The 14454-nt window shown below is 41.7% G+C and overlaps 2 protein-coding genes across 3 annotated transcripts in view; one reads left to right on the top strand and one right to left on the bottom strand.

Moving 5' to 3' along the window:
• The window catches only part of EIF4B (eukaryotic translation initiation factor 4B), a gene marked incomplete at its 3' end in the record, with an annotated part of 91943 nt that overhangs the window by 65783 nt on the left and 11706 nt on the right, over window positions 1-14454 (bottom strand).
• The window catches only part of ZNF462 (zinc finger protein 462), a 92564-nt gene continuing 84917 nt past the window's right edge, over window positions 6808-14454 (top strand). For both annotated transcript variants that reach the window (XM_017806188.1, XM_017806187.1), the window contains exon 1: window positions 6808-6980. The gene's annotated coding sequence lies outside the window, so the exon portion shown is untranslated. The remainder of the gene's footprint in view (window positions 6981-14454) is intronic.

Genomic DNA, 14454 nt, shown 5'->3' with positions numbered 1-14454 from the left:
AACCTGTAATTTTCAAAAACAGGCTAACACTTTATGAGCTATCAATAAACTATAGTTAAACAGACAGAAACATATAACTTCAATAAGTAACACCTACAAGTAAAAAAACAAATATCTAAACTACTGAAAGGAAATGGTAAAGATTATTAACCCAATTAGATACAAGAATGAGCCAAGCAGAAGGTTTAGATTAGCAGTTTCTCCACTGGAGTCAATTAAGCCAACCAAATTGCATCAGCTGAGTACTTGGCTGATGATGTGGAGGTGTGGAACGGAAAAAAATTAAAAAGTGCCATAAATATATGGGATTAGAAAAAAATCAATCTTTTAACAGAGATAAATGGAGAGCATACGGATCAGGAAGACCTTCATCTTGTGTTGGTCACAAACTTAAAATCATGGGGAAAATCTTCAGAGACTTTTGCTGAAACATCTCCAGAGTAGCAGTGACAGTGACAAGCTCAGAAAGAGGAAAGGTGTGCCCAAAACAAAGGACATTATTAGAAGATGACAGCTGCATGCACTCCAGCAGTGTTTGACTTTCTGTAGTATGCATCCCTATGCTCAGAGGAAAAATGAACTGGAATTGACCCACATGTACAACCGGGACTTCAGCAAAAGCCAAAGAAGAAACAACTTCATTAGGAAATAAACTGCAAGTTGAAGTACTTCAAAACTAGGAGATGAAACACATTGTTTCATTTTTATATCTTCAAAGACACGCAAGATGGGAAATCAACTGTGCCTGAAATCCTTCCACAGGCAACAAAAATACCTACCGAAGTTGCTTCAAAAAATGAAACTTGGGCTAAATTTGTAATGTATCAATAAAAATGTCATCGAACTGCACATACCAGACAGATTATTCAGCAGTACCAGACACTTCCCTACAAAGCCAAAGATGGCCTTGATCAATGTTATGGTGTGCCTAGAAAAATTAGATATCAGAAATACTGGCTAGGAAGTGGAACTCAAACCTTTTTGGAGGCTGTATATTATACAGGTTGATTAGGACATACAGAGTAGAAATTATTTGACTGGCATTTGAGAGCTTAAGTTTTAGAAATACTGGAATGTTAGAGAGACATATGAAGAGATGCAAGAGTTGTATTTAGCTCTTAAAAAAAGAAAGAAGGGGAAATGCATTTCTTGAGGGTATGCAAGTAAAAATAGATTTGTATTGAATTCCATAAATCTAGTAAAATATATTGGGGGGAGGGAGGGCCACACACTGAAAAATGACCAGTAAATATAGCCAGAAACCACTTGTATCTAACCCATACATTCAAAATCGTTTCACAAATCACTCAGTACCTCTCCCTTCTGAAAACGAAATAGAAATGTTTCTCCCTTGAAATCTTCTTAGCAGTGAGTATAATGCAATATTGGGATACCATGTTGCTAAACTAACCAGCAAACAGTTGTCATCGTCCGAAAGTCAGATGTTGCAAAGTAGATGCAGTTTTAATCTCATTGACTCCATCTAAAACCACATTAATGGTAAATGAAATCCAGCTGTGTCTTTTGAAGGACTGAATTTCATACAACTTAATTTGCACCTCTAGCAAAGAATATTTTGCTTCTAAAGATTTCAAAAGTGCAAAGTGAATTTGATTAAGCTTCATGGTGACTGCTTTTTAGTAGTAAGAAATGAAGTCAGGATGTGCCTTTAGTTGCTTATATATCCTTGTTATGGTAATTACAGATTTTCCCAAAGTCAGTTTGTTGTTTGTGACGGATAAAACATCCTTTTGACTAGACTGCATTCTATTATTTTATTAAATAAAACTCATCATTGAGAAGAAACAAATAACAACAAATTACTTACTGAAGATCTAGGGCCATTTGTGATTCATGTTTCAGTTACTACGCATGTGTTCTGTTTGCTTCCAAGACAATTTTAACACTGAAAAAATTTTTTTCATTAACTCTACTGCGAGATTCACGGGGCTCTAAACACATGTTTTTTTCTCCTGCCTGCACTTTTAGAGATGTTCTTAGATTGGGGAAGTGTGACCTGTGGTACTCACCAAATCCACCCTGAAGTCTACCATAGCCTCATTACTAAATTCAATTAGTGATTTTGTAGAGTGAAATCACTCTATTTGTAGAGTGATTTCTTGGGTCCTGGTCCTATTGAAGAGTATCTGAGGAAACTTAGTGACAGTAATAAAACAAAACTATGAGTTTACCCAAATATCTGACTGCTGAAGATTCAGTTTTCTCCAAGGAGCAAAATCTGTATTTCTAATAATTGCTACTTATACATCTATCAGATAAGGAAATGACTTCCAACACTGAACATGGTCCTCACCATCATAGTTCTTTAAAGCATTCCCAGCAAAATATATCTTTCTATGGGTCTTCAACACGTGTACTACGTTCTAAGATGTCCTTGAAGACAAAGTGATCTCACAGTGAAGAGCTTGTTCTTGGAGACTTCAGTCTGAGCTCTGCCAGAAAGAAAACATTTCAGATTTTGTTAGCAGTTTGAAAGTTGTACATATGAATAGAAGAATTTCCTGAAGAGTTCTTAAGAGCCTAGATTTGGACTATTTACATGCAAACTCTCTTGAATCTGTTGTCTTCTATAAAAGTATTTTCTTAAAGAAAACTTTGCTGATGAGATGTCCCTTGTTTTTCAGGGATTCGAGTGGTACTTCAGTGCTTCCAACCAACCAGTTTCTACTCAAAATCCTTTCACGATAAGGAAAACCTTGGAGGTTAAAAAAGTTTGAGTTGCCAGGGCAAAGGTCAGATCAGCACATTACTAACCTTTTTAGACAGGAAAGTGAAATTCTCTCACTAGCCGCAGAACATAATATTCTACAGACAGACTGATACTCAGTTCTTCAGAGAGCTGATACAATACTTGCCTCTTGCATAAAGATGCAAAACCTTGGCTCTGGTAGGATAAAACAGCCATGAAGAAAAGAGAGAATAAACAGGAAGTTTCTACAAACTTGTAGGAGAAGGAAAAAATTCTTCCAAACGTGGGGAGAAAAAAAGAAAGGTATTTCCAGTTTCATGACTGGGCATTAACAGTTGCCTCACTGTTGATTATGTATAAAGATTTTTCTTTCAGTGTCTTATTTTCCACATTGGTTTCCTGGTATCTCCTTCTCACTAAGACTGTTCACTGTCCATGCTGAACATGACAGGGTTTGCCATCCTGAAGAGCTACTTAGAGCCCATGGAGAAACACGTTTGGCTGGGGGAAACAAAAAAAAAAAAAAAAAAAAAAGTAAAAATATAACATCATCTTGAGTTTTCTACACTGTCTGCTCACTCCTCTGCTGTGGCCTTGCCACAGTGGCCTCAGCTTCCAGTGGCTGCAGGAGCATTCATGCAAACCCGAATCACTGCACACCAGCAAAACCTTGTCTTGGGGATGAAGTGCTTGGGATCAGGCTCAGGCACGCCAGATTTTCTGGGTGAGGAAAGATGATAGTCCTGAGAGGCTGGAAAAATGGTCTTTTTTTTTTTTTTTTCCCCTCCCCGCAGGCTTTCCTTTCCCTGTCTACATGGTGGAACATTGACCATCCACCCCAGGATCGATGACGAAGGATTCAAGTTTTTATTTAAAAGCAAGAACATCCCCTTCCTGTGGCTTCAGCCGATACGACCACCTTTGCTGGGAAGATGGACAGAAGCTGAAATCCCCTTGGCCCCTCACTCCCGACTGCAGAGTGGGACTGCTGAGCACCTTGTGGGCCCGTCCCGGCAGCCCCCGCCCGTCCGCACTTGGCAGGGGAGACCCCCGGCTATTCTGACAACAGCCTGACGTCCTCCGGCGACCCAAATGCCAACACCCAGAGCGGAGCAAACTGCCTTCATCAGCCTTAATGGGACAGTTAATCCTCCGGGATAATTAGGACCAGGGGGCTGCCAGTACGGTTAACCTCTTTATTGCTGGGCACGGCGCCGGGGCAAGCCAGGGAGGTTCCCCTCGCCTCCAGTGGCCTCGGCATCTAGAAGAGCCGAAACCAGCGGTACGAGGGCTCCGGGGAGGCTTCCCACTCTCTTCTGCCTAGTGGTTGCTTCTTCAAAGCCCAGCGTGTCCACCTCGCTGTTGGCGTTCCCCGGCGGCGCTCAGAGCGCAGTGGGGATGGCAGAAAGCCCGTGGGAGGAAGTTATGGACCACCCGATCCCTGGGGAGAAGCCTCCCGCCCCGTGTGCCCCCCAGCACTGCCCTCCAGAGCCCGGATTCCTCTGGACACTCCCACCTCCTCCCGGGGACGGCGGATGAGTGTCCGGACACCCGCTTTCCCCGCCGACACACGGGGGTCTCCTATGGGACCGGCGCAGGAGGACCGCCCCCCCCGCCCCCGCCAAAACGACGGGAGGAGGGGCGATAGGGCGGGAAAACACTTCCAGACTATCTCCATGAAGATAACAGTTTCTTTCTGGTCAGAAGTACCGTGTTTTGTGGTTGTGGTTACTCTCTCTTTTTTTTTCCTCCCCCCCTTTGTTCTTCTGTGTTTTGTTTTGTTTTTAATTTAAAATGTAATGCTGAGAGACAAAGAGGTAAATTATCTGCCTCAGTGTTGATGGTACGTCAAAGATTGCAAAGCCCAGGCGCTCTATTCCTGCGATGAGGATGATTTATAGAAAATTGTAGGCAGAACACATGCACATTCTGGCAGCCGTAAAGACAGTCCCTCCCTTTTCCTTAATGTTCTTTTATCAGCTTCTTAGGAGGTGTCCGCTTCGTTTGTCTGCATGAAACCAGTAGTCTTAGTAGGAATCCTCAGTTTTGGTGTTTTTTCCCCTTTTCTTTAAGAAGGATTCTCTAAATCCAGCAGTGCTCCTTTTGCCCAGATATTATCCTTCCTCCCATTTCCCACAGCCCTTGTTTGGGGGGGGGGGGATGGAGGAGCGGAAAGAGGGGAGAGGAGGAGGGAGAAGATCTTTCTCCTGTTCAGTCATTAACCTGCACGGCTTAAAGAAAGAAAAGATTTAATGGGAAAGATCCTTCCTGTGTGCTTTGTACTCACAGCATGCTTAAGGAGGGGAAGATCGGAGGGTGCATGGGTTTAATATTTGACTAGTACTTGGGCTCCCGATTTTTGTGGTTTGGGGTTTTTTTTGTTGTTGGTTTGGTTTGGTGGGGTTTTTTTTGGTTTTTTTTTTTTTTTTTTGCTCTTACTAGTGTTTCTGAGTTTGGTCTTCAGCTGAGCTGTGAGAGACAACGAAGTTCTAACGTGCCTGACCTCTCCCCCAGAGCCAGTAAAATCTGAACTCAAATTTTATGGAGATCACCTCAGGTTCACCACTCATATAGAACTTCCTCGGAGCAGGAGAGGATCTCCCCCTTCACCTGAACCGGAGCTTCATGGTTCTAGTCTCTCTTCCACCCATGCAAACTGCAGAGCTTGAGGGCTCGAGAAACTCCACTGATGTTCCAATACCAGTCATGTCCTTGTGCTCAAACTGATTTTGCCTCTCTCCCGTGTATTGATTTACTGAATCTGCACGTAACCCCTAATTCCTCCCCCCCATCCCAATACCCCCTTTCCGCGCTAGACATAGCCCTAAAAAGAATCTGACCTAGTGCAGTATAAAGATTGGAGGGGGGGGAGGGGGATTGAGGTGGGGGGTGTCGAGCAAAAGAAGTAACTCAGGCCAATGCTTAACAGAAAGGACACTAAATAAAAATGCAGGCTACAGCCGCTTTGTCTTTGTCTGCTTGCCTTCATCACCCAGATACCTTTCTTTGTGAGTCCTGGTCGTTAGTCTCCACGGTTTTAAATACTCAGTCACAAAGAAGCAGACAACTAAGTGTTGTAAGGCATAAAAGTTATTTTAAGTAGATTTAATTATTTTATTTTGCAGCCAAACGTTTCACTAATGTAGGAATTGATTCTGGTGATTGGTAGTACAAGCTCTCTTTTCTCTCAAATGCTTGTGAGAAATAAAATACCTGGAGATAACTGTCTTTATTTCCAGCAGTAGACTTCAAAATACGTGCCAGAAATGGACAATTTGAGTGTCCTTTCTCCACATCAAATGCGAGCTGGAAGGGGGATTAAAAAGCAACCACGTGGTAGATCTAGTTTTATACTTTCCAACCTCCAGCTCCATTTATGTTCTTTACCCTGCTCAGGAAAGATTAGCCTCTAGATGAATGTGTCCGAGGGATCACCTTGGGGGCAGCTCTGCATGTAGAAACCGGTTTTTGCCATGGCTGGAAGAGAGCTATGACCCAGCAGAGCACTCCATCCGAGTGGCTCCCCCAGCATCGCAGGAGCTGCTGAGCACTCCTGCACAGGAAGCTTTGTGAAGGCAACAGCTTGGAAGGGGAAGATCTTCAGATCTTTCCCCCTTCTTCTCCTCTTCCCTGGCCTGTGAGTGATTCAGTGTCCCAAACCTTAACTTTTTGTTACCACCTTCCTCCTCTTAATCTCCTTCATCTTCAACACCTCCTTCTACCATCTTCTCCATCTGTCTGCCTCCTGGATCTTTCTCTCGTTTGTTTGCTTTCCCCCCTCCTCTTCCACGTCCCTCCTCTTTCTTCTTGCCTTTTCCTCCTCTCTTTTCTTCTCTTTTCTTTCTCTTTTTCCTCCTTTTCCCCTACACGTTGTTGTTGTTGTTAGAAAGGATTCTTGCACCCCCTGGTGCTCTTGCGTTTTGTGTAGTAGGAGAGGAGATTGTCTTCTTTCTCTCTCTCCCTCTGGTTGCTCATTATTCAGAGAGAGACACAGAGGGTGAGAGAGAGAGAGAGAGAGACGGATATCTCAGGTCATCTGCAGCTGCAGCAAACCAGTGAAGGAGAGAGAGAGAGAGAGAGAGAGAGAGAGAGGGAGAGGGAGGGGGGGGAGGAAAGCAGGGAAAGATGGCGATCCTCCATTGCTGAGACCTGGCAAGGAGCACATGAGACTCACAAAACAACTTCCACAACAATAACAAGAAGAGCTAGGCAGGGAGGAAGAGGAGAGGAGAGGAGGCAGCAGCAAGAGCAGCAGTGCCGGGACGCTCCTGTAAGTTCTTGCAATTAAAACCCATCTCTGGTTTGGCATTGGAGAGATCATCTCTCGTTTGTATGTGTGTGTTTTGTTTAGTCTTTTCTCCCTGTCTTTCTACCACCTTCCTCTGAAATCCATTCATTCCGTCAACGGAGGAAGGAGGAAGAAAGAAAGGAAGAAAAAAAAAGAGAAGAGAGGGGAGCGAGAGCGGGGTGTTTTGTTTGAGAGAGAAGTCTCTTGCATGGAGGAGGAGAAGAGGAGGAGGTGCTGGTGGTGGTGGTGGTGGTGGTGGTGGTGGGAGGAGGAGGAGGAAGGCGGTTAATTAATTTTTTGTTGTTGCATTACGGAGGGGGGTGGGGGGGCAATATGGGGAGATAAGTGAGATACCAGCCGAGCTTTCGGGGTGGGGGGTACCCGAGTGGATATGTGTGTGTGTGCGAGGTCTGGATGGTGCTGTGCGTGTGGACTTGGATCAGAAACGGGAGACACACGGAGGAGAGAAAAGCTCCGTGCTGGCACGACCCAGGCAATCGGGTGACCTCTTTCTTCCTTCCTTCCTTTCTTTCTCTTTTCTTTTTCTTTCTTTCTTTCTTTCTTTCTTTCTTTCTTTTTCTTTCTTTCTTTCTTTTTCTTTCTTTTTCTTTCTTTCTTTCTTTTTCTCTCTTTCTTTCTTTCTTTCTTTCTTTCAGTCACTCTCCCCCTCCTCCTCTTTCTCCTCGTCCCCTCTCGCTGCCCTCTTCGCCACTGGCGAGGTTGGTCCCTCACCCCGGCGGTGGTACCCCCACCGCGGCTCGCTGGGATGCGGGGGTCCCCGGCAGCGTCGGGGCTGGGGGGCTGGTGGTGCCCGCAGGAGGTTGCTTGGAGGAGGACAGCGTTCAGCTGGAGAGCAGGAGCCATTACACACCCTTGTGCTCTCCTTTGAGAGAAAGAGAGCGAGAAGGGAAGAAAGGAAGGAGAAGGAGCCCACTTCTACTTGCTCAGTTCCCCGATGTCCCTACCTTTAAACCAGGCAAGGGAGAAGGCGCTTTCCCCTGTCCCTTTCTCAATCACCCAGAGCAGGTTTCTCCCTATCTCTTCCCCTCTTTCCCTTTCTTTATCTCCCTGTCCTCCATTTGCAAGCTGTCTGCTTTGGTTCCAGTCCAGGCTCCACAACACAAAGCTTCTCCTCGCTCTCGCACACATGCACACAGAGTCCACAGGCTCTTTATGTCTTCTGGAGTAACCTTCTCCTTCCCCCCTCGCCCTCCCCCCCCCGGCCCCTCTCAGCATTTTGGTTTCTATTCTCCACACAGAGAGATCCTCCTGGAGCTTCATGTAGTTGTGAACTGATAGGATTCCTCCCCCCCTTCACCTCCTTCTTTTGGGGGAGAAAAAGGCAAAGTTTCATTTGTTTTTCTGGTGTTTGGAAGGAGAAAGACCTTCAAGTTTGAGCGCTTTCTGCTGCTGCTTTTGTGTGTGCATCTGTGGGGGTCTGTTTGTCTCATGAAGCTGCTTGAATGTCTAAGAGGAAGTGACTAGTTTGGCAGAGAGCTGTGATCTGAGTCAGGTAAGCCATGTCATGTTCTCTAGCTCCACCAGAAAATGGAGGAGAGAGAGAGTAGACAAAGCTGAGATGGGAAGTGCTCCTAACATTGTGGATATCTCTCCAGGTTTTGAAGCTTTGCTGGCAGTAGCTGGCTTAATCATGATTTTTTCCCCTAAGGTTTCCTTCAGATTTTTCAGTGTACAACATTGTGATGGGTCTTCTCACTGTCTTCATGCTATCAGGAAATGAGGATTGGAGGAAATTGTTCACATTCTCCTTCACACAAGAGAAACACATCCTCAGGCTTTTTTTCTCTGATGCTTTCATGCGGAGGTCACCTTTTTAGATATTTTTCTTTGGTTAAAGACCACAGAATTTAAGAGGTTGATCAGTTGGCCAAATAAATAGTGTATGTAAGCATATACATAGATTTTTGAAAGCGTTTGGAGGTAAGTGCATGCACCTTGAGGCTGCTCAGGTTCTTCCAGAGGATATAATAAAATGTCTTTTTTTTTCCTAGGTGATGATGATGGTGCCTAATTTTTGGGATTTTTAACATCTCATTTTCAAGAGTATTCCTTCTTTTGGATGTGTTTTAAATTTAGATGGAATATTTCTCCCCACTCACTAGATTGCATTAAAATGATACTGGCAAGCTTTTAGGAGGTTCCTCAGAGCATCATAACATTCATAATTTCTCTTGGAAAAAACAAAGCAGTTTTCACAGCTGTCTTTTTGGTGTCATAAAATACTGTTTTTCTGAAAACTCAGAGCAACATTCTTATTATGATTTTAATGTTATTATGGAAACCTGAGATCTTTAAAGTGAGATAGCAGTTGAACAGGAGTTCGTGTGCTTTTTTTTCACACAGCTTTTAATCTGAAATAGTTTTGAGTAGACCCAAAGCAGGCCTTGCTCTTTCCCCACCCACCTGAATTTGCACATCAGTTGCATGGTAGATGCAGTTCCTCAGAAAGTTCAAAGTACATACTGAAATGCATGAGGGGGACTGAAATGCAGCTTCATTCACTGATTCAATGGTGCTGTTGAGCTTGAAGGCACAGCTTCATGGAAAAGTATCAGTTATGTTCATAGCTGCGTTACTCTGAAGAGTTTAAGAACAAATTTGTGTTACATATGGAAGATGTAAGTGTCAGGGTAAGGGACCAGTGAATCTGAATCACAACACTCCCAGATGTGCAAGAAAATAGAAAGATTTGAGGATTGCAATGACTTGTGATGAAACTGAGATCCAGCTGAAAGGTTAAAATCAGTGTCCTTGTTTTATTTTTGTTATGGAAAAAATGTAATCAAATATACCTTGGAAGGATATTGCTTTATCAACTGTGCATTTCTTAAGTTCTGGTTGCTGATAACATCACCCAAATTACTGAGATATTGTGGTTGTCTCCATATTTTAGAAGAGGGCCATGGAGCATACCATTTCAGGTATGTTTAATCTTACATTTTGACAAAAGGAGAAGTTAACTGTTTTGGTTTTTAGGGTTGGGGGGTTTTGTTGTTGTTGTTTTGTTCTTGTTGTTTGTTTGGTTTGGGTTTTTTGTTGTGGTGGTGTTTTGGGTTTTTTATCCCCCTGAGGTCATATTCTGTGATGCATTTTTCAGTCTTTGCACAGGTCTTAATCAGCAACCATTGAAGAAACTGAAAAATTGCCCACTGACCTTTGCTTATTTGGGTCAGATCGTAGATATCCCTCCTCTATATAAGAAGACTATGCTGACTACTCATAGTTCAGAACTGAATCTCCTCTCACTTCTTGAGAGGTCAGCTGGTGTTTGCACCACAATGTGCCCTAGAGATGCATTGCCATTGAACATGGGACGTGCACTCCAAGAACGGTTTGAGATTTATGCTCAGGATCTTTATGATCTTACCCTACTTTGTGGTGAGAGACAACCCTAGAAAACCAAACAACATTGCAATAGTTTGAGTTGGAGTGAGAATGGTGTTATTCACTATGACACTGAAATCTCTCAATAGAATTTTGTTCTTGTTAATGATGTTTCTTGTCGTAGTTCTGCCCAGAAAGATTGAAGTTCATTTTGCTGTTAAAATACTAGCTAAAGAACTTATTTTATTTTCAATAAAGCCCTCAAAACAAAACAAATCAAAGAAAACGCCCAAAACCCCAAACAAACCAAAAAACCTGCCAAAATCATTGGTTTTTAAAGAAGTTCTAGAAATATAATCTGAATTCTTGAGATGGTAGTGACATGAATGTTTCTCCTAATCAAGTCTAAACTTCCTAATTTAGACAATGGCTTTCAATTGATTTTGTTTGTGGGCACACAATTTTTCTTGGTTCAAGCTCTAACAGAAGGAAAAAGCATTTGTAGCTTATGCTTCAGTATATAAATTTGCTTTTCTTAATCACTTTTCTCAAGCCCATTAGGCATAAGCTATGAACCACTGTTTTAAAAATGTGTAAACAATACTTGATTTCCTTATACATTTTTACTACCTTCATAGTGGATTGTTGATGAGACGTTTAAAATTACATGTTCAGAATTTCATAATTTCCAAAAAAAATTTGCAAGAGGAAAACTAAAAATATGTTGGGTATGTTTAGACTTGAAGAATATGCGTACATAATGGGATGCTGCAACTGGAAAGTAGAACAATTGCAAGTGGAAGTGGAAAAAAAAAGAATTCCAATTCAGTAAAGTTTATAACAAATTCATTAGCGTTGTAAACTTTGACTTAAAAGAAGATTGACTTTTATGAAGACTGATAAAAAATAATTAAAAATAGAGTTGATAAGTAGATGAGTATTGTTCAACATAGATGTCTGGACATCTGGCAGATGTTACTCTGGGATCCAAGGAACGGACAAGTTTAATTTTAATTAAAAAGGAAATGGGAAGAACTTAAGTCTTATAATAGTACAACTTTACAGTTTGAGGAAGATTACTTCAGAAAAGCCCAGATTTGTCTCTTGAAATCTGGAACTCCTGTGAACAACTGTATATTAATTTTTCCTATTGAGTTTTTCTATTATTCCAAATGTGTAGAGTTACAATATAAGTTGAGATTGCTGTAGTTTGCTGTAACACTTCGTGTGGTATTGTGGATAATTTCTGTAATTGAGCAGAACAACTTTGCCTTGTAGTAAGGAATTACATAAAAAGGACTTAAAAGTTCTTTTTTAAAAGAAACTGGTGAATAGCTGTGTGCTGTTCATTAACTAACATTGTCCCATTATGAAGCTTCACCAAGCAAACTTAGGGACAAACCTAAAAGTTCTCAGTGAAATTCTGAAAAGCATAATTTGGAGAAAGATGCTGATAGAGGAAGGAGATCCTGTTTTCACAAATCAGGAAAGGTCTACAAAGGCCAAGATGTCTGTGTAATTTTATGTTTTGTTTCCTTATATTTCGTTGCACTTCCAATCCATTGTAGAAGAAAAATAATGTAAATGCTCTCCAAACAGATATTTCTCTATTTTGAAATAAAAGAATATGTGTTTTGTGAACTTGTTCTGGATGAAGATGGTCTGCTGCTAGTGCCAGAACTGTATGATTTGCTTAACTTGCACCGTACTTGATCAGGATGTATTCAAGTCTGAACTTCTAATTGCTGGCTTCACCAAAAATGTTGAACTTCATCAGCCTAAATGCTTGCTTGCTTTTCAAACAGTTTTTTCATTCTAGAGCACTAATAGTCAAGCAATATATGGGCCCTTAGGAGGTGAGCAGGGGGTCTGCAAAATGTTAATTGAGAAGAGAATGAGAAATGCCATCTTGCTCTTCAGAGTGAGAATAATTTAGAGAGGAAAAAAAAAAAGGAGTGTGATGAGATTGAAGGTTGCTTAAACATCTGCTAACTTCTCAGAGAGAGGAACTCAGATTGTTTGATCAAGAGGTGCTGGAGAAGGTGGTGTGATGCAAGTCCTCAGCTGCTGGCAGAGACACAGTTAACATTGTAAACGGTTGAACTTCAGCATGGCACTTCTCCAAATGAGTTGACTGTTGAAAATAAAATGTTCCAGAAGAACAGGGAGAACAGGAAAGAAGTTAAAATAGCATGGTTTGTATGCCAGTGCTGAAAGAAGAAAAGGGGGGAGGAAGGGAGATAGATCAACTTATGATAATTATCTTGTTGGTTGTAGCAAAAAAAAGGCTTTAGTAGAAATTTCCAAACGAGGGGACTGGATTTAATAGAATGTTGTCTTCATCTGAATCCTGACTTTTGGAAGTGTTCTTCTGTTTTCATCTTGTGTTTGGGAATTTGGACACACAGGTAAATACAAAATCACGTGAGACTGTTTTGGATTTTGTTCCATTTTGTTCTTTCAACTTTAAAAACAATTCCAAAGATATAAAGTCTGCCCCTCATCTTTTGAGCTTTATGAAGCTGTGCCAGAATTTGCAGTACAAATACAACTCTGAAGAGGTTTGAAGGAGAGGGTTTGAGTTGAGGAAATGGGAGTCTTTGTATCTGGAGTCTTAAAAACAGTCTTATATACAGTATAAATTTTCTTCTGTGTTCTTTTCAGCTCTTTGGAAATTGAAGATCTTGATACAGTTGCTTTGTTCAGCCTGAACTGGCATGTGTTACTGCAGTAACTCAAAATATCCTTGCCTAATTACGACTTGGAGGAACTCTTCCTTAAGAAGTGTATGGAAAAGAGCCTTCCCTCATCATTGCTTGTGACTGTTTTGTAGTAATTTTTGAGACACATTGATTATCAGAACATTAGTCTCACACCTAGCAGCAGTGCTATACTTTCTATTTCCCCTCCATCTAAAAGTCTCTATAGTTTTGGCTTATCTTTGTGGTATAATTCTGGAACTCCACAGCTGCTCTCTAGGGGGAATACAGAGGGTTTTTGGCTTGGGCTAGAAGCAGCTTTTTTGGTTAGAAGATGCTAAGATCCATCAAGAGAAGCACTTAATTTAGTTTAGTTTAGTTGGAATTTAATGAAGATGGAAGTGAGAGATCTCAGGATGCTCAGGAATTGTTCTTGAGTGGAGTCAAATACAGTCTCTTTAAGAATACTTGTTTAATAATGTCAGCATAAAGAGCTGTAGGCACAGCATCAATGTCATGAGTGATTAGGAAGGACTTAGAGCTTATCAGGGTAGCAATCATTGCAAGGCCAGTGTGTTGACAACAAATAATTCTGAGAAAACATTTGATTCACTGGGCTACTTCTGTTAGTTTTGAACTAGCTTAATAAAGATTTCAGTTGTTGAAGTGTGTCACTTCTTACTTGGTGGTGGAAAATAAGACCATCTAATTGGGATTATGTGAGAAGAAGCTAAGTGTTTGTATTATAGGACTGTGTTTTTCATTCTCCTTTCAATTCCAGGAATATGCAATTAATAACTTGCTAGTCATTTAGATAATGCGTGCTCTGGGTGGTGTATTTGCAGCACTTGTTACAGATGCAGGCTCTATGCTGACCTGAAGATTAGGAGGTGGGATGTTCAGCAGTGGCATTACTGTTGCTATTAAAAAGGACTGGAAAGGGGCCTGAGAACTGCAGCTGCTGTCATGGTAGAGGAAGTTAGGTCTTCAAAGGATACAAGGATTAGAGTGTCAGGAAAAGTAAATGGTAGCATCAGCACAAGTAGAAAATAGGCAGAGCTATTCAGCAAACAGAAAAGTAGGCTAAGGCATGCCATAATTGTGTGCAGTGGAAACTTGCTGCTAATAAAGCAGTGGTGTGGGGCAGAGAGGCAGGAGAATGATTTTTCAAGACAAAACAAAGCAGACATTGCATAGAATGAGATGGGAGGACTGAGGGAGGATTCACTGTGCTCGTGATAATGTGAAAGAGAAGACTTTGTTTTGAAAAATGCTAAAAATGGAATCTTCTGATGTACATGTGGTCACTGTTTCCGTGGCCTGGTAGGACAATGGGGGCTTCTTTTCGTTGCCGAATGAGCAAACTCTTCCTTTCTGCCTGCAGCTCCTACGGTTGAAATAGGAGTGCTTCA

The sequence above is a fragment of the Lepidothrix coronata genome, unplaced genomic scaffold (assembly GCF_001604755.1).
Source record: "Lepidothrix coronata isolate B3197 unplaced genomic scaffold, Lepidothrix_coronata-1.0 Scaffold14, whole genome shotgun sequence".
NCBI lineage: Eukaryota > Metazoa > Chordata > Aves > Passeriformes > Pipridae > Lepidothrix > Lepidothrix coronata.
Note: the sequence above shows the minus strand (reverse complement) of the source record. Positions and strands in the feature narration are given on the sequence as shown.